Raw genomic sequence first — 20,552 nt, 5'->3', positions numbered from 1 at the left:
GAACTATATACCCGATGAGAAAAATTCGGTTAGAAGATGAAAGATCTCAGGTATCCTTATGAAAGCCTGTAAATGTTCAAAATATACATGAAAGTCTATATTCACTAATATAGCACAGTAAAGAAAAACAAAACAAAGGGCCTGCCAATTGCCAAGTACCAATGTATATTTCTTAAATTAATGTTAATGAATACTGTTTAACCAATTTCAATTTACTTGCCTTTGAGGACCACATTCATTTTAAGTTTTTATTTCATCTCTATTTCAACAATACACTCATAAATTTTCAATTTTGTTGTGGGTACCATTTGTAACAGTAGACATTTTCACCATTTTTGTCTTCACCAACATTTATTGACTCTAATTGTAGAATTTGAAGTCCACACTGTTTCCTATTACAGTCCTAGAGATAATGGCTTCACTCCCTATGTCAGATTTCTCAGGTGTGTCTCCCTCCTCTAGAACACAAAGAGATTATCCTTGCTGAGTCACTTCAGGCCTAAACATGTTCCAGCTCTCTTGGACATCTCAGTTTCCCCACCTAAATCGTATGGGACATTATGGGTATCCTCTCCCACGACTGCCTTTATCCCAAACTCTACTTTCTAAAAGTCTTATCTACTTGGTTATTTGCTTTATTGGTTTTATCTTGATTCCAATCTTTCCTCATTTTCTATTTGTCATCAACAGAAGTGAGTTACAGTTCATAGATATAGGAATTGGAATTCCTAAAAATGGAGAATTACAGACAAGCATAAATCTTAAATTCAAAGCTTTCTAGCAAGGAAAACACATGTGACTTGGGAGGGATTGCTGAGCATACGATTCCAGTGATTCAAAAATAACTAAGAAGAATACTTTTCCTAATTTAAACCTGGGATTGTAGCAACAGATTTCAAGAAAAGTAGAAGTTTATTGGCTAGGATTTTACCACAGATAACCCACCTGATGATGTTTGAGTGCTTCCTTTCCACTCCCTCAGCCACCCCCCGCCCCAGATGGCTATGCAGACAACCAGGATTTCCTGAACAACCACATATAATATTTAGAATTTTCACACAAGTACATTTATAATAGTTTAAAACATGCTCATGGGGAGTTGACACAATTCAGATCCTGTTACTACCCCTACACCTTTTTCAATGTGTACAAAGTTATTCTCATATTCACCACAATTCTTAATCTGCTTTCACTGATGGCAAACATTTATAACTACTTACTTTTTAGTTGACAGACATTAATGTGAAGTATGGGTCAATCTTCAATTAACAGGGATTCTACCCATGTTACAATAACAGTAATTATGTAATTTTTGAGGCTAGATCCACCACACCTGAGATTGGTCCACACAAATCAGAGTCAAGATGCAGCCACAACGACCTCCTCTCTGTGAATTTTAAAAATAAACAGACTTCAATATTCCTCATTTTAAGTTCAGAGAGAGAGAGAGAGAGAGAGAGAGAGAGAAACAGCCAGAATTATAATAGTAATACTTAAATTTTCAGGATCACATTATGATCATTCCTAGGGTATGGATTTTATCCTAATGATCCAAGATGGCAACTAGAGTTCCAGTTATCAAATATGAGTTCATGAAGTGGGACAAAAGAAGAATAAATAATGCACATACTCTTATCGTTTAAATGGTGGACCAAACCATTTTGCAACTACCGTATCTGCCATGTTTTGATATAGTTAACATGCAGATGAGCCTTGAATTTGTGAATCAGCTTTAACTTGTAGCAAATTTCCAGAAGCAATATTTTCACCACATTTTCAAGTCAATACCAAAACTTAGTGATGAATTGAATTGCATTTGATAGGTACCCCGTATTGGTGCTACACACCCAAAAGATTTTCTTTTATTTAGTCATTTTATAATCCATTTTCTTTCATGATTCACTGTCCTTTGGAGTTATAACTATTAAATTATTCATTATATAACCTTGTTCAACATTTATTATCTTCTCACCAATTTTTTAAATTATTCTTTTTTCTTCTTTATAATAATGTGCCTTTCCAGAGCACCCTCAGTTAAACATCCAGCTCTTGATTACGGCTCAAGTCATGATCTCAGGTTTGTGGGATTGAGCCATATGTAGGGCTCTGCACTGAAATTCTCTCTCCCTCTCTGTCTGGCCCTCCCCCATTCTCTCTCTTAAAATAAACATTTAAAAATATAATGTACTTTTCCAACTAACACTTTAACTCATCACCTTTTCACATATCAGATATGATACATCTCGAAACAAAGCACAAGTAAAACAAGCATATTCCTGACTAATAAATCATCCTATGACCTATGTTAAAATAACTATGCATGACCACTCACCATATCTACTGTTGAATAGTTATCTTTTATTCTCTAAGGCATAGCTTTGTTCAAGTGAGAGAAAGTTTGTAAGTTGAAATTTCATGGGTAATTTTTTTTTTACTTAAAAATTTTAAATGGTGGCATTAATAAGAAATGTTTTTGTCTGCAGTATTGGAAAAGCCAAGCAAGAAAGGCTTTAGCATTGCAAGAAGTCTAGAATAAGTTGAGGTGTAGCTGTTCAATGATGCCATCAATTACCCAAGATCTTCATGTCTTTCTGTTCTACTAGCCTTAGCACATTGATCTTTTATGTACATCTTGCTGCCTAGCCTCATAGTGACAGTATGGTTGCTGCAGCTCCATTCATCATGTCCAAATCAAGGTAGGGAGAAGGAAAGAGAGTATGAAGCAATAAGATCTGTCCCTTTTTATTAGGAAAAAAGCAAACAAACAGATCTCTGTTTATGTCTCATTGTCTTAAAATGTGTAGCATGGTTACTTCTACTTGTAAGGTAGGCTGAGAAAAAAATACTATTTCTAACATCTATATTGACAAAAGAGATGGAAAGTGAAGTTGCCCTAGCTAATCAAAAAAATCCTTCCACAATAATATTTAAGGTACTATCATAATTAATCTGTCAGAAACACCACAAAATTTACGTGCCTTAATAGTATTATTACACAATTTAATCACTGTATTAAATCTTTACTTATCACTCTATAATGGATGATTTTGCACTGACAGAAGCTTACATTGTGCTTTGTCTGGTCTATATATGCTACATTAAAGTACTCATTTTAAAGTTTTATGTGTGCAGATATATGCAGGCTAAAATGGGGAGGGGATGGGAGGTATAGGAGGAATACCATGGAAGAGCTACAAACTTAGCGGACAATGCTAAAATTACCTGAATTTTATATGTATGCAAAGATAGAACAAGTTTTAATCTAAAACCTCCATAAAAATTGCTTAACCTAGTAGCTTTTGTTAATATATTGGTTATCAGTGATGTATTCCAACTTTGTATAGACTATGTTTAAATGTAAACACTTTGAAGGTAGTAATTACTACCTAAATTTTGGTGAGGGTAAAGGATCACTAACTCAAAACCTGTGCCTCAATAGATTTTGTGAGTTAGCATATTTGTTAAGATGATATTTTAACATTCTCAGTCATTCATACTGGCTTGTTAAGGAAAACTTTGTTATTGAGTAATCTGCTAAATCACTTTATTTGTAGTTGGTGCCTTTTGCGATCACTGTTACATAATTTATCTTGATATTGACACATTTTTTTAATTTGCATTTGACATAAATCCAGAATCCAGGAGAACTAGTAATATGAGTGTTGGTATGAGAATAACAATATACAAATACAAAAACAGCTTAAAAGAAACTTTCTATGAATGGAATTTGGAAATTGTTGTTACTTGCAGGATTTAATCAGTTGCAAAAACAGAATGACTAGATTGCTTGACACAACTCTGGGATGATAGTAAGACCATGATGGAAATATCCAGATAATAAATAGGAATAAATTATTATAAGGATGTGTAGTGCATGCATATGTTTCTCACTTGGTAATTTTTAGATAAACTCATTACTGCTGTTCTTACTCAGTTTTATTACTTGAGATTTGAGATAACCAATTACCAATCATAAGCCCACTTCTAAAATGTTGAGATCTGTAGATGCAACTTCTATGTTATTATATCAAACTAAATGTGAACTGAGTTGCATTGGGTGACTTCTCATCATATCGACAACTTTTATCAACAGGGATCAGGTAAAGTAGAGAATTCAACGGAATTTTCAGTGTTCACTAGAGTACCATATATCACATTACTCTAATGAAATAAAATTCGTTCTACATTTATAAACCATTTTGCCTCCTTTTGTAGATTTAACCAATCATTAAAAGCAAAAATATTCCTTAATATTTTTCCTGGGGAAATGACTTATGATAGTAATATATAAAAGTGCTAAGGTTTCTCTATTTAAACATCACATTTTGATTTTTTATTGTTAACCATCCTCCTGCTTCATTCAAATTGGGAGACACCTTTACATACATACATCTTCCAAGAACCCCAAGAGAAATAGGAAATACAGCCTGAGTTGGGAAGAACCTATAAGTACAATGGATTTAGGTTATATTCATCAATGTACGCTACCAAAAAGTTAATAATTACAGCTGAAACTCAGAATATAAACAACAGATGTACATTCAAAATAAGAATAAAGAGAAGCAGATGTGGGTGGATAGTTCCCAAGGTGACAGCACCAAATGGTTGGAAGCCACCTTGACATTAATGAAAGTCATAGCAGATGCTAATATAGAGCAACTAGAAAAGTTGCCAAAATTTATTGAAGGTAAGAGCTAATACTAATAATGGACAAGTAATAACCATTTCCTTTAGAAGACTTACTAGAAGTAAGTGAACTTACTAGAAGTAAGTGAACTAGAAGTAATGAGAACAGTAAAGAGATACAAGATACAGATTTATGTACCCAGAAATCTCTATATGTTATACTATTCTCTATGTGATATAATGATGTTATATTTGCAATCCTATATTTGTCCTTCTTTTTCACAAATTAATGTTTTTCTGTTTCCTTGTGAAATTATTTTAAAAATCTAAAACTTGTTTTATTGACCTGACATCTAGACAAAGAAAAGTAAGGTGAGCAAAGTACCCTAAATTTTAGGTATACTGTTGACTATATGCTATCTAGAAAATAGAGGACTATAACTACACAGAGAGTTACAGTCTAGGAAAGAAAAGAAGAAAAATAAAGTGTAAATAAAATGCTTATCCCAATATCTGGTGCATTAATAATAACAAATACTAAGATAAAGAGAAAAGTGAGAATTACTGGCAGTTCCCCACATAAACTCTCCTTGGACTCTTCTGATGAGTTGGAAAGGCAAGGCCTCTAAGGTAGAACTCAAGAAATAATCATACAAAATTATGACTTTCCAATTATCTAAAAAACCCAAAAAAGAGTGAGAAATAAATCAAACTGATCTCAATAATGATTTTTAAGAAAGGTCAACTGAGATGTAATTGACATACAATAAACTACCTAAAGTGTTTAATTTTATAAGGTTTGATAGATATTCCTACCATTATCAAAACATTATCAAACCATTATCAAAACCATTATCAGAAAGAAAGAAAGAAAGAAAGAAAGAAAGAAAGAAAGAAAGAAAGAAAGAAAGAAAAAAAGAAAAAGAAAAGAAAACCTATCATTCCTCGTGCCCCTTTTAAGCACTCCCTCCCAATCTTTCTCATCCCCAGGCAACCATGTATGTTTTCTGCCATCATAGGTTTAGTTTTGATCTTCAATTTTTTTACAAATGGAATCATACAATAGATACTGGTTTTTGTTTGGCTTCTTTCACTCAGTGTAATTATTTTGAGATTTATCCATGTTGCATGTGTTCATTCCTTTTTATTGTTGACTAAATATCATTGAATGGTAATATCACAAGTTGTTTGTCCATTTACCTATTGATGGACGTTTCAGTTGTTTATAGTTTGGCACTATATAGATAAAGATCCTATGAATATTAATGTACAAGTGTTTAGACATAAGTTTTTGTTTCTCCTGGGCAAATATCTAGGAGTGGAATGACCAGGTCATATGGGCAATATGTTAAACTGTTTTTTTCTTCCTTGTGAAAACTCTTAGAATTTACTCTTTAACAAAAATTTTCATATATACCATACAGCAGTATTAACTACAGTCACGTCATACATTATATTCCTAATACTTTTTTTTAATTTAAATTCAAGTTAGATACATTCAACTTTTTAACAAAATGTCAAACCAGTTTCCACAGTCATTTTGCCAATTTATATTCCTCCCAGTACTGTATGAGAATCCCAGTGTTTCATAGCCTCACCAACCCTTAGTATGGTCAGTCTTTTTAATGTTATTCATTTTAGTGTATATAAATAATGATATTTCATAATGGTTTTAATTTCCATTTTTCTAATAAGTAATGATATTGAGCATCTTTTCATATGCTTATCATCTACATATCTTCTTTCGTAAGATTGCCATCCCATCTTTTGTTTAAATGTTTGGGTTATTTATATCCTTATTATTGGGCTATAAGAGTTCTATCTATAGTCTAGATATAAATTCTTTATCAGAGAGACATTTTCCAAATATTTCCTTCTAGTTTCTATCTTATTTTTCATTCTCTTAACAATGTCTTTTGAAACACAGATCTTTTTTATTGTGATGAAGTCTAAAACTTAACATTATTTTTCTTTAACGAGTTGTTTTTGCTGTTGTATTTAAGAGCTATTTGCCTATTCCAAAATCAAAATTTTTTCTCCTGTTTTCTTCCAGAATTTTTACCATTTTAGGTCTATAATTAATTTTGAGTTAATTTTTATATCTGGTACTAGGTATTGATTGAAGTTTGTGTTTTTGCATATGAATATCCAATTACTTTAAACACCATTTGCTGAGAAGACTCTACTTCTGTTAAATTGCCTTTGCGTCTTTGTCAAAAATGAGTTCTTATGTGTGTCAGTCTCTTAAAAAATTCCTTATTCTGTTTCATTGATCCATTTGCCTATCGGTATATCACTGTAACAGCATCTGGATTATGGGAGCTTTATAAAAAGCCTTGAAATGAAGTAATGTTACTCTTCCAACTTTGATTTTCTTTTTTTTTTTTTTAAGTTTATTTATTTTGAAAGAGAGAGAGACAGAAACAGAGACAGTGAGTGGGGAGAGGCAGAGAGAGAGAAAGGGGAAGTGAGAGAATCCCATGCAGGCTCCCTGCTGTCAGTGCAGAGCTCAATGCAGGGCTCCAGCCATGAGATCATGACCTAAGCCAAAACAAAAATGGGACACTTAACCAACTGGGCCACCCACATGCCTCGATTTTCTTTTTCAAAACTGTTTTGGCTGTTTAAACCCCTTTATATTTCCATTTACACTTTATTTTTTTTAAGTTTATTTATATTTATTTTGAGAGAGAGAGGTAAGGGTCAGATAGAGAAAAAAAGAAAGAGAATCCCAAGCAGCTTCCGCACCACCAATGCAGAGCCCAACAAGGGGTTAGAATTCACAAACCATGAAATCACAACCTGAGCCGAAAGCAAGAGTCGGATGCTTAAACCAACTGAGATGCCTGGGCACCCTCCATTTAAACTTTAAAATTAGCTTGTTAACTTCTCCAAAAGCATTTGGTGGGATTTTGATTCGGTGCTGAATCAAGAGATCAATTTGGGCCAAATTGACATCTTAGCAATATTGTGTCTCCTGATCCATGACTATGATGTATCTTTTTGATTATTTAGGTGTTCTTTAACTTCTTTAGCACTGATTTATAGTTTTCAGTTTTCAGGTCTTACACACATTTTGTCACCTTCACCCCAAAGTATTTCAATGTTTATGTTATTAAAAATGGTAATTTCAAATTTTCATTTTTGATTGTTGCTAGTATATATAAATACCATTAATTTCTGTATGTCAATTTGTGCCCTACAACCTGACTTAATAGCTCTATTAACATTTTGATAAATTTAATCAGATTTTTAAATGGAGGATCATGTTGTCTATGAATAGAGTATTATGTCTAACTTTCTAATCTGGATTCCTTATATTTTTGCGGGTTGACTTAAAATATAGGTTAGAACTTCCCTTGAAAATTTGAATAAAGCAGTTAGAGTGAATATCCAGTCATGTTGCTGATCTTAGGGAAAATGCATTCAATCTTTCACCATTAGGTGTAATGTTAGTGTGAGTTTTTTATAAGTGGCCTTTATCAGGTTGAGGAAGTTCCTTGTGTTCACACAAGGAGTGTGAGAGTTTTTGTTAGAAATGAATGTTGAAGTTTGTCAAATGTTTTTCTGCATTTATTGAGATGGCAATTTGTTTTCTTTTGCTTTTTCAGTCTATTAACATTTTGAATGCAATGCCTTACATTGATTTTTTTTCAAATATTAAATACTTAGAATAAAACCCATTTGGTCATGAGGTATTTATCTTCTTAAGTAGTATAGAATTTGGTTTACTAAAATCCTGTTTAACATATTCACATCTATATGCATGAAGGATGTTGTTTGAACTTTTCTTTTTTTTGTATTTTTTTTTTTTTTTTGGTCTGGTATTTCATCAGGATAATGCTGACCTCATAGAATGAATTCAATGTGTTCCCTCCTCTTTAATATTCTGGAAGATTTTCTGTGAAATTGATGTGTTGGGTAGAAATCTGATGTGTTAGATAGAATTAACCAGTGAAGACATCTGGAAATATCTTTGAAATAAAGTTTTAACATATAATTTCAAATACTTAATAGATGTATGGTTATTTATTCTATTAATTTTTTCTAAAGTGAGAGTTGACGATATTGTTCAAGAAATTGACCATTTTATCTATGTTGTCCAATTTGTTGTCAGAAAGTTGTTCAAAATATTCTCTTATTATCCTTTCAATTTATGTATAATCTGCATTGATGTCATCTCTCTCATTCCTGGTATTAATAACTTTTTTATTCATGATTAGTCTGGCTATTGGTTTATTAATTTTATTGATATTCCCAAAACACCAGCTTTGGTTTGATTTATTTTTCTCTATTGTTTTTGTTTTCTATTTAATTGTCTCCTACCTTCATCATTGCATTTCCTTTGCTTACTTTGGGTTTCATTTGTTCTTTTTTTCTAGTTCCTTAAGGCAGAAATTAGATCTTTGTTGTTTTTTTAAATGTTTATTTATTTATTTTGAGAGAGAGAGACAGCAGGGGAGTGGGAGAGAGAGCTGGAGACAGAGAATCCCAAGCAGGCTCCTCACTGTTAGTGTGGAGTCTGACGCAGGGCTCAAACCCACAAATGGTGACATCATGACCTGAGCTGAAATCAAGAGTCGGATACTTAATGGACTGAGCCACCCAGATGTCCCAGAAATGAGATCTTTGAATTGAGATTTCTGTAATGTAAGCATTTCCTGCTGTAAATTTCCCTTTACTTTAAAGGAATCTCATAAATTTTGATAGGTGGTATTTTCATTTTAATTTCAGTTAAAATACATTCTAATTTCCTGTTTATGTCTTTTCAATGATTACTTAAAAGTAATTTGTATATGGCTTTTTAGAAAATTCTCTTTTTAAAAGATTTAAATAGTCAGAAGAAAATTTTATAAATCTGTCCATGTAGTTACTACTTTTGGTTCTCTTCCTCTATTTGTGTGGGTCCATATTTCTATCATATTTTATTTTCCTTCTGTCTGAAAGACTTTAACAGTTCTTATATTATGGGCTTGCTGGTGGTACATTCTTTCTGCTATTCTTATATCTACAAAAGTCTTTATTTTGTCTTTATTTTTTTAAATATATGTTTGCTGGGTATAGAATTCTAGGTTGGCAGTGTTTGGGGCCTTGAAACTTTTTTTTTTTTTTTTGTACTTTAAAGCTGAACTTCAGTGCTTCAAACATGGTTTTCCACTCTTCTTATTTGCAGTGTTTCTGGTGAGAAACTTCCATCTTTAACTTTACTTTTTGTTTAAAACCTGTCCGTTTCCATTGGATTATTTTAAGATTTCTCTTATTACTAGTTTTGAGCAATTTGATTTTGATTTGTGTGTGTGTGTGTGTGTGTGTGTGTGTGTGTTTCTTTTTATGTTTCTTGTTCTTGAGGTTAATTGAGGTTCTTGTATCTATGGCCTTATAGTTTTACTCAAATTTGGAAAATTAATGTCTATTAGTCACATTGTTTTCTTTTTTCTTCTTGGAATTCAATTACATGTACAACAGCCTGTTTGAAGTTGTCACTCAGCTCACTGACAATCCATTTTAAATTATAGTTTCTCTTTTGTTTTATTATAAAAACCTTCTATTGCTATGTCTTTGGGCTTGCTGTTTTTTTCCTGCAATTTTCAATTCACTGATAACTCCATCCAGCTTATTTTTGATCTCATACAGTTCTCAATACTTTGTGAGAAGGAGTTACTATTCCTTCTAATCCTTTTGGGAGTATAGTTCTTTGACCTCCTCCATGTTGATTTCAAAATGAAATCTTAAAGTGCATCTATCATGTCCAAAATTATCCAGAGGAAAGTTTCTAGGTTAATAAGAAAAAGAGTTTCTAACCAATTAACTAGTCTGTCCCCTAACATTTGTGAAAATCACATACTATTTATCTAAAGAATATAAGTTTTATATAAACCTAGCAAACTCCTAAATATACATAAATACCCTGTGTTCTATTCATCTACCTTGACAAATATAACCCCATAAAAATCTGAAAACTCATATTTCAAATGTAGAATTCTCAAGGTTCTCATAATTCATTGCTGGCATGTGATGGCTGAATGAAAAGGACCAACACTCATCCTTTTGACTCTGTCCAGTTGTCCTTCTTGCCCCCTCCCCATCTTCCACCCTTTATCTCATCCAACCCTGGGCTTTGTCTATTCCTTGAGGAGTTTTATGCACATGTGTTTGAACACGACCCACATCCAAATTCCTCAGGTTTGGAGGTGTCTATAGCAGGAGTGCAGTCTTCTCTTGAAATGTTAGATTCAGGGAATATTTTTTTTCTTTTTTTACCAATTAATCACATCAACTGTATAGCCAATCCAATTTAAAGTTCTTCTCTCTGTTCCAAAATATATCAGAAGAATTAGAAAAAGAAGAGTCCATAATTAGGAATTACTATTGGTTAATTGTTTTCTAGGACCAAGGAAGGCTAACAATGATGAAAGATGAAATTAAGAGAGACAGTGACAAGACGGAGGGGAGCGTCTGTTTCTGTCTCTGTGTATCATTCTGGAATTAGAAAAACAATTCCAAGCAGGAAATTCACTATACTCTCCAACACCAGCTTTTGATATTATTTTTGCTTTAAAACATGTGAGAAATTCCATTCTTCTTCCCCTGTCTCTGGGGCCATGTATACGTTCTCACTTTTAGTATGTATTTAGGTTGAAACAACAAACCATATAGAAAAATGAATTAATTGCTACAATTTCAGAGACCCAAGTGGAGATTCAATTACATCAAAAAAGTTTTCCTATCTATTCTTTTGCTGATGGGTACCACGCAGTGAGGGAAGTCCTTCTTCCAGTCAGGATTTTGATTCTTCATAGGTATTAGGGGAGGGCTTCTCCAGCAGCTCTAAAATTCTAAGAATCTATGACACAGTGACCAGGGATCCAGCATTTTCCAGTCGAGCTTTTACTGTCTTATAAACACAAGCTTAGCTTCCATGGTGAAAATCAGTCATTTCCTTCTAAATTATTTATGAATTCAAGAATATTAACATGGTACTTAAGACTACAGACTTAAATATAAATAATTTCTGTTTTAGAGAGCAGTTAAGTTTGGGGAATTTTTACCTTTAATGAGTACAATTTAAAACTTTTAACTTGATGACACATGGTCCTTTAGAGGTTCTCAACTGCCACTGAATGCAAGAGTGATGGGAAAAGGTAGACACTTTAGTTACTCTCCATAAAGGAAGCAAAATGGAAACTGTACAGGTTGAAGGGAGACAAATTGTATTATTTGCTCAGTTTTATTCTGAACCTAAGTTCTCACTGAAACAGGTTTTAGAGATTTGTCTCAGTGACTTATCTTAAGAATATTTACATTGGGGCACCAGGGTGGCTCAGTCTGTTGAGCGTCTGGCTTCAGCTCAGATCATGATCTCACAGTTTGTGGGTTTGTGCCCCGTATCGGGCTCTGTGCTGACAGCTTAGAGCCTGGAGCCTTGCTTCGAATTCTGTCTCCCTCTCTCTCGGCTCCTCCCCCACTCATGGTCTGTCTCTCTCTGTCCTTCAAAAATAAATAAAAACATTAAAAAGATTTTTTAAAAAAAGAGTATTTACCTTGTTTTTTTTCTCTGAATGTCAAAGTATCATTTCCCTGTGCCTTTAACAAGGATGCATCAGTCACATTAGATAACCTGCTCAGAGTGGCAAGTACACGTTTTTTCTCTTTTTCCTTAATTAGTCAGAAATCTTGCTTCATAAACATTAGGCTCCTTTTCCTTTGGTCCTCAAAAAAGTTGCCTAATGGTAAAGTATTTTAATCTTTTCTATGTAAGTAATTTGTCGTTTTAAGTTTAGCCTTCTGGCCTCTTTATTTATCACTGCTGAACTCAGTTCTTATTGCTAGGAAGATTTTCTAATGTTTCATTTTTCCATCTTTCTTAAAAATAACATTGCTCTGTAAAACAGCTAATGTTCTCACTGGGCAAATGGGAAGAATCCCACATCACCCCAAAACACATTCTTCCCAGTAGAAAATATATAAATAGACTCCAAGCAATGTTACACCTTTTCCCTATGAGTGATTTCCTTTAAATGTATTCTACCTCTTTCATATAGCCACCTGCCATTTTTGCTTTATTGCAGCCAGAATGTTTAAAGGCATTGCTTTTAAATATCTTGAAAGTTTTCCATTGATAAGAGAAGGTAGTAAAAGCACTTTTAAATGAACAGTAACACACACATCACAAATCAGGCATTTTGATACCATCTAAATTCACATCATGTGGTAAAAGGAACTCCAGTTTAGCTGGGATTCTAGTCTGTATAGAACGGACATGGGGAAAATTCAAGGTTGTTATAGTTATCAACTAGGTCATGGATTGTGTTGATGTGTATGTGTGTATGTGGAGTGTGTGTGTGTGTGTGTGTGTGTGTGTGTAGTGAAGAGTGAGAGTGATTTATATGCAAAATATCTAAATATAGCTTTGTCCCAATAGGGCATTGCAGAAATAAACCAAGAAAAAAAATTATAGATGTTTGTTAATTTTAAAATATTTCACTTTTTATAAGGATGACACTTATTAGCTATTTATTTACAGCATGTTATTGAAATGAATTATTTTATCTTTCAAAAGGAGAGCATCTTATGGTTTCCATTCTATTTTACCTGGTCTAAAAGGCCACAGAAACAAGATCTGAATGTAGGCACAGACAAGCAGCAAAGATGACTGTCTGAAGATCGAACAGGAGAAAACTGGATTTGAAATCAAAGACTTGCCATTGATCAAGTCTTTATTAGTCCAGGACAAAGGTTTACACACATCTTCTCATTTTTCCTGTGGGTCTGAGTGCAGCATAAGCTAAAATGAAATCATGCCAGATTTGGAGGGCGGAGGAGAGGACCAACCATATCTCTGCAGAGAGTTAACTATGCATCTGGCCTGTTTTGCTCTGTTCTTTTCTCCAAAGGGAAGAAAGGAGATTCTAGCAATTCTGATCATGAGTTTGAAGACTTTTGGGTAAAGTTTCATCTGATTTTGATAGTCCTGAATAGTATTGATGAACTTTGTAGAAATAGCTTTAAACAGGAAAAAAGACGGGAAATACATGTGGATTTAGTGGCATTGATTGCATCGACTTCAAATGCAAAGGCAAGTTGTTATTATTTTTTTCCTCTGTTTTTTTCAGTTCTCTTCTTCATAGTAATATCTTAGTAGATAGGGGTTTGGGTGCATGTGGAGAAGAAAATAAAAATTCATTGAAAATTATGCAATATATGGTAAAGGATGGTGGGACAAAATGTGTATTACACAAGGAGTTAAATAAGCACAACTTGGAATGATATGCCATGGCTCCAAAATTATAAACATATTCCTTCTGACTTTCATAAAATGTTTTCTGAGTGATTATTCAGTTTCCGGCAATTATACATCCCTATAATCAAGATTATGTTGATCAAGAGGGTGATGCAAAGGAGGTGGGTTATTCATTAAAGAATGTAATTTTGGGTAAATTCAAAATTCCCAAAACAGAACATGTCATATACACATCAGGTGCTTTGCTCTGGCTTATACACAGTGGGCTAACAGGAAAAATAATGTCATAAGTAGTCAGAGCACACTAATATGGAAAGATTGAGATATATTTTATCTATGGAGAAGGGACATTAATCTTTATCTAAAAAATGTTGTGTTGGCAAGTTTATATTTTTCCCCAGAATATTTAGAGGAAGAGAGAAGTATCAACCACATTCTTTAAACACAGCCATGGGCCAGTTCTGCAAATGAGCAGCTCCAATGTGAAAACACTTTCAAAGTTCTAAATGAGTTGTCCCTGCGGTAATAAAGAGGGGACATTTTACAGTATGACAGTATGTAAGACAGCATTGTCAGCTGTAGTTTATTTAAAGCACGAGGCCTGTAACAGGAAAATAATGACTTTAATAAAATTTACTATTGACTTTGTAGGCTAAAATCTTTCTGTCATCAGGAATGCAGAAAAACAACCTGTCTGAAAACCCTTCAGTTAAATATATTCCTTTAATATTTCAAAGCAACTTGATTTTTTTTTAATATATATGCTACTTCAAAAGACACTGTAGTAGGGTGGAAATTAGTATTTTTAATAGAAAGTTGGTATTGCTTACATAAGGAAAAAATCGGTAATGACCTATGACACTGTCAACTGAAAGCAACATTTGAGGAAACTGCAAAAGCAGTTAATGCAATTCCTTGAAAAGCTGTATAAAGCTGTGTCACAAATGAATGATTTATAAATTACCCAATGTCCTTCTCATCTGAAGGATATCTTTTAATCATGCAGCATAGTCCATCAGTAAGAACGCCAAAGAACTTGCTGGGTATACATGAAAATCTACAGCATGTTAACGAGGTTGGGGTCATTTCTGAGAATTGGGGAAAGTGGGAAAACATATGGCCTGATTTTACTCGCCAGCCAATTTGATTAAATGCAGTATAGATTGCTTGTAGTGTGTAAGAGAGGTCATGCCCATTATATGAAAAGCTGAAGAAATTCCATTCCTTTAATGTTTTACATAGTTAAAATAAACTGTGGTAAAAAGTTTCCCAACAGTGTATGACAGCTCAATTTAGAGGTGAAGCCTTTTAATAAAACCTCATGAAATGAATACTTTGGTTTATGCACTCTGTTTGTGTTTCCCACTGGAGTGCTTAGCATTATGAAGCTGTGGTTACTTGCTTTACTACTGCAGAATAACATCATGAAAGGAGAGACCAAAGCTTTGTATCAGAAAATATCCAGAGTGAGTAGAAATGCTGATGGAGAAACCTTAATTTAGAGCTAAACTGCTTTCCTATTTGCCTTTAACATGTTATTGTAAAGTATATTGGCTTGAATTACAGGATATTATTTAAACAAAGGAAAAAAAATCCACAGGGGTCTTTACACATTAACCTATAGCTTATTTAAAGGGAAATTATGAACCTCAGAATTATATACTAGTGATTTTTTCTAAGCTTTAATAAGAACTTTAAACCAAATAATCATATTCACAAACACATACACACACATATATATATATATATATATATATATATAGTTCTGAATTAAGTACATATATATATGTGTGTGTGTGTGTGTGTGTGTGCGTGTGTGTGTGTGTGCGTGTGTGTGTGTGTGTGTTATTTGGAAGAGGGAAAAGGCAATGAAAAGAATAAAAAGCAGTTCATTTGTATGGAGATTCTGGCACCAACACTCCATGTGGAAACAGAATTCTACTTCAGTATCACCTGATCTCAAAAATAATTCTTAGGGGACCCAGTCTGGTTGGTGCCTTAAACCAATTAAATGTTCACTATATTTGCTTTCGCAGACATAACTCTTTTCAAGGGCAGTCTTAATTCTGATTGTCTTTCTTCCTAGCTGGGCTCTCTGGCTCACTCTAAAACTGTCCCCCAATGTGAGGAAGGAGGTCAGGAAGCTGGTCCATTGTTCCCCTGACCATTCTGACCCTTATCTCTTCTAGAATTTCCGAATGTTTGGCCTGACAGCAACTACTGTAAGATTTAATTAGATATTTTATTTTACATATGTGAATGAATGTAAGGGGAATTTTGAGCATGGCATACAAATATATGTATTTGTAGCCCACCCTATATGATGCCTATGCAATTTTGAATCCATAGTCCTCCTGGGGAAATGTGGTTACCTTAGAAAATGCATCAGATCATTTTGACAATATATGTTGCAATTTGTAAGGTACCACGTTCTGAGATATCTGTTCTCAGATATCTGTTTTGTGCTTGCTTAGTAACTTCCATTTGTACCGTGTGGGAGGTAGTATTCATGACTTGTTTTTCTATGACTGTCTTTAATGACTTGCAAATACAGGTTGCAAGTCACACTACTAATTGAGAAAACAGCTATGTATTCCTTAGCTACTCTGGAAATGGCAGGTAGACTGATTCTGAACTACGCCAACTTACCCACCAGTAATGGGAATACATAGGTGGCATACGAAAGGTGCGTTTTGGTCGTAAATAGAATTGACATTAGGATTTAAGAAAGTCATCTGATGGAGATACAAATGTGAGCATGTTGCTTTTCAAGGGCTTGAGGTCTTAGTTCTCTGGAATGCCAGAAGAGTATATTGAAAGCTTGTAAGAAATGTCCTCAATTAGTCTCACAAGACTTCTCCATTCCCAGATTTCCACTTAGAGTTAAATAACATAATGATTCTGCTCCCCAATTAACCTCTAATTTACCTACTTTTCTCTGTTAAAATATGATTCTAGACTGGGCCACTTGAGGCAACAACAATAAAAGAATTTCATAAATCGATTACATTAATAAAGTTTAAGAAAAGCCTTTGATTTATTCATTCTCCCGACAAATATTTATTGTGTTCCATTTCCCAGGCACAGGTTAGAGCAGGGACCAAAATAAAGCCTCGGCCCCAAAGGAGCTTATTTTCTATTGAAGAGACAGGCAATAAACAGATAAATAAGTTAATACATGTTTCCAGGTGGTAAAAATGCTATGAAAAGAAAGTAAAGCAGGATAAGGAAAATGGGGCCTCGGGGATTAGGAGGAAGAGAGCAAAGGTTGAAATAAAAAAGCCAAGAAAGTTAGGGACCGGTGCTTATACCCTTTACATGGGTCAGTACGATGGGGGGCGGCAGTGGACACAAATTGCCATCTGATCCAATAGACATTTCACTTACTCAACAACAGACTAATAAATCCATCCACAGGATCCTTTCAATAATCCCATCTTGTAGTTAAAGTCCCAAACCTGCCAAGAGATCTGTTTATGTAAATACAGATTGGTTTAAAATTAACTTTCAGGCCAAACCAGTTAATTTGTTCCCAATGTAATCATTAATCATATAAAATGGTGGGGTTATGAAGGGTATTGGCATAGCAAAAAAAAATGGAGTTTTAAATATATATTATAGTTGCAGAGATAAATAGCCCTGGCACAATGCTCAAATGTCATTTTAATAGATCTTGTTAAAAACAATACATTGCTAACCATATTACCAATCCGTAAGATTTAAATATCCAGCAACCTGAAGCCAACTGCTTTGCAGTGAATTAAAGGCAGAAGACGGAACTGGGAGAGAGAAGACCTCTGTTTAAGTCACGGTTCTGATTGGGAAAATGCATTTTGTTTCCTCATTTCCACCCTCGAAATGACTAAATTGTGAAAGAAATCTTTAGATACTCTGGGCTAAAAGGAAACACCACAGATTCATACTTTTATGTGTGCCACATGTTTACTCTGGGAACATTTATAATTTGGGTTGATGACTTTGGTTTAGGTGCTTGAATTGTTTAGAATGGAGGGAAAAATGTGTTCAATATAACTCAAAAATGTTTAAAAAATGCTAGCTGACTCTAGAGAAGCTAAGGAACTTGGTATTCTCAAAAAGCATTTGAGTAATTAATGACTGTGAGTGCAACCACTGGTGTTGAAACAAAACCAGGGTTTGGCTATGGCACCTCTCAGCCAGTATGGGGACAACAAAATCATGACATTGAAAGGAAAACAAAAGAATTTACTGTATAAAGTTTGGAACAATCAGAAAAAAAGTTATTTCTATAAGAGGAAAATAGTTTATATCTATCTCACACATTTTCTTATCACTTGTTGTAATGCAAATTTTACCTGTTTTGGATTACCTACTTTGATAGAGCCCATATTTTTAAGGTAGCTTAATATCCTCTGATATTTGTTTCATAAGTATATGTATATACTTATGTCAAGAAGTATATAGTTCAAATCTCAAACTGCTTTTATAACAACATTAACAATGGCTAATATCTATTGATAATTGTTAAGCAGGTTTTTAAAAATCGTCATTGCCTTTATAAAATATAACAATGTTAATTAAGTGCCATTATTATCTCCACCTTCCAGATGAAGTGAAGAGAGATTAGAAAGGTTAAGTATTTTGTACTAGGTCACACAACTAGTAAAAAAAAAATAACTGAATCTTGAACTTGAACTATGAGTTTCTTAACTCGAAATCATACTGTTTAAACCAATTACTGTGCTACCGCTGGTCATATAAATTGGTAGGTTAGTATTAACATTTCCAACTTAAAATTTTTTACATGCATTGATAACGAAGTTGGATTTTTATAAGTGAACAAATGTTTAATAAAGCCATTTAAAATGGTAATCATATTTAAGGCTACATGTAAATATCCCAGCTAGAAAGTATGCCTACATTATTTATCACAAATCTATTTTTCTTAAAAAAAAAAAGAAAAAGAAAACAGACATAAGCTTAGTTTTCTTGAGAAAAGTGGTGCCTCTCACTAGGGGGTGTTTTGGAAATTCTCAAGGGTGATCTTGTCACAGTAATGTCACAAAGGGGTAGTACTGGCACTTAATAAGTGGGGAGCAAGATGCTTCAAGCCTTGCAATGAACAGGATAGTGCCACACAATTAAGAAAATACCTTTACGTTTTTCTCAAATTTTGAATACACCATCAGAAATCCATATAATGAAAACATTCTTTATAATCATCTGAGCCTAGAATTTGTCTGTGTTTGACATGTGTACAATTTTTACATAGACTGGATTTTCCAGAAATGTAACTGTAGTGAACATCTATGAAAGATTTTACTTTATTTAGTTTGAATTTTTTTTAAGTTTTATTTATTTATTTTGAGAGACAGAGCAAGTAGGGGAGGGGCTGAGAGGAGAAAGAGAATCCCAAGCAGGCTCTTCACTGTCAGCATGAAGCCCGATTTGGGGCTCAAAACCATGAACCATAAGGTCATGACCTGAGCCAAAACCAAGAGTCAGACACTTAACTGACTGAGCCACCCAGATGCCCCTAGTTTGAAAAATTTTTAAGAGTTATTAACTATATTTGGAAATCATGTCACCTCCAACAATGACATTCATGGTATTTGAGTCACCAGTCTTCATTTGCATCCTACTTCTTCTGTGGCTGTTAGATAGAAACATGATATAAAGAATGACTGAAACTCTTAAACAGTAGAATAAGAATATTATTTAACAGCAGAAATATATGAAATGCAGGTAATGCCATAATAAAGGTATATTTATAGTTCATATTCGTATTTATATTCATTTATTATACAATGATAAGAAATATTGTGAAGATTACGTATTGGATTTCTCTACTTATTATTGTGTGGCCAGAAGTTTTCCACTCCTATTCTGATACTGCCAATAGAGGCCTACCACATAACTATGGCTTCTTCCTCTATTACTATTTTTTTAATTTCAATCCATCCTCTGTCTTCTGTCACCTATCAAAGCTAGAATTTCTAAGGTCTGTTCAAGTATATGAGGTGTTCTTTTTAATGTTTATTTATTTGTGTGTGTGTGTGTGTGTGTGTGTGTGCGCGCGCGTGAGAGAGAGAAAGAGAGGGAGAGAGAGACAAAACGTATGCGGGGAGGGGCAGAGAGCGAGGGAGACACAGAATCTAAAGCAGGCTCCAGGCTCCAAGCCGTCAGCACAGAGCCTGACTCAGGGCTCAAACTCACGAACCCCATGATCATGACCTGAGCCAGTCAGATGCTTAACTGACTGAGCCACCCAGGTGCCCCCTGACTGTATGTCTTGACTTTTACTGGGAATTTAAGGTAAATGATATGCTTTGTATGATTCTTTAACATTAGTCCATTCTGTTTTTAACATAGAAAATTATTTTACAAGAATACCATACTTCTATATCTTGGAGGACTGCTAGCTCTGCATAAATTAAGACCATTTCCCACTTTCTATTATCCTATACAAATATACCTCATTTGTCAGAATTTCACGTTTTTTAAAATTCTAGTGTCCACATGGTTGTTCTGCCCCTTTATTTCCCTATGCTTCCTCCATGGAATGATATTTTAAAATATCTGTTATTAAAAACATTAAAAAAAAAAGGGGGGGGGTTGCCTGGGTTGCTCAGTCAGTTGGGTGTCCGACTTCGACTCAGGTCATGATCTCACAGTCCATGAGTTCGAGCCCCATGTTGGGCTCTGT

Source organism: Panthera uncia, chromosome B4 (genome assembly GCF_023721935.1).
Source record: "Panthera uncia isolate 11264 chromosome B4, Puncia_PCG_1.0, whole genome shotgun sequence".
Lineage (NCBI taxonomy): Eukaryota > Metazoa > Chordata > Mammalia > Carnivora > Felidae > Panthera > Panthera uncia.
The sequence above is the reverse complement of the archived record's forward strand: the minus strand, read 5'-3'. Positions refer to the sequence as shown.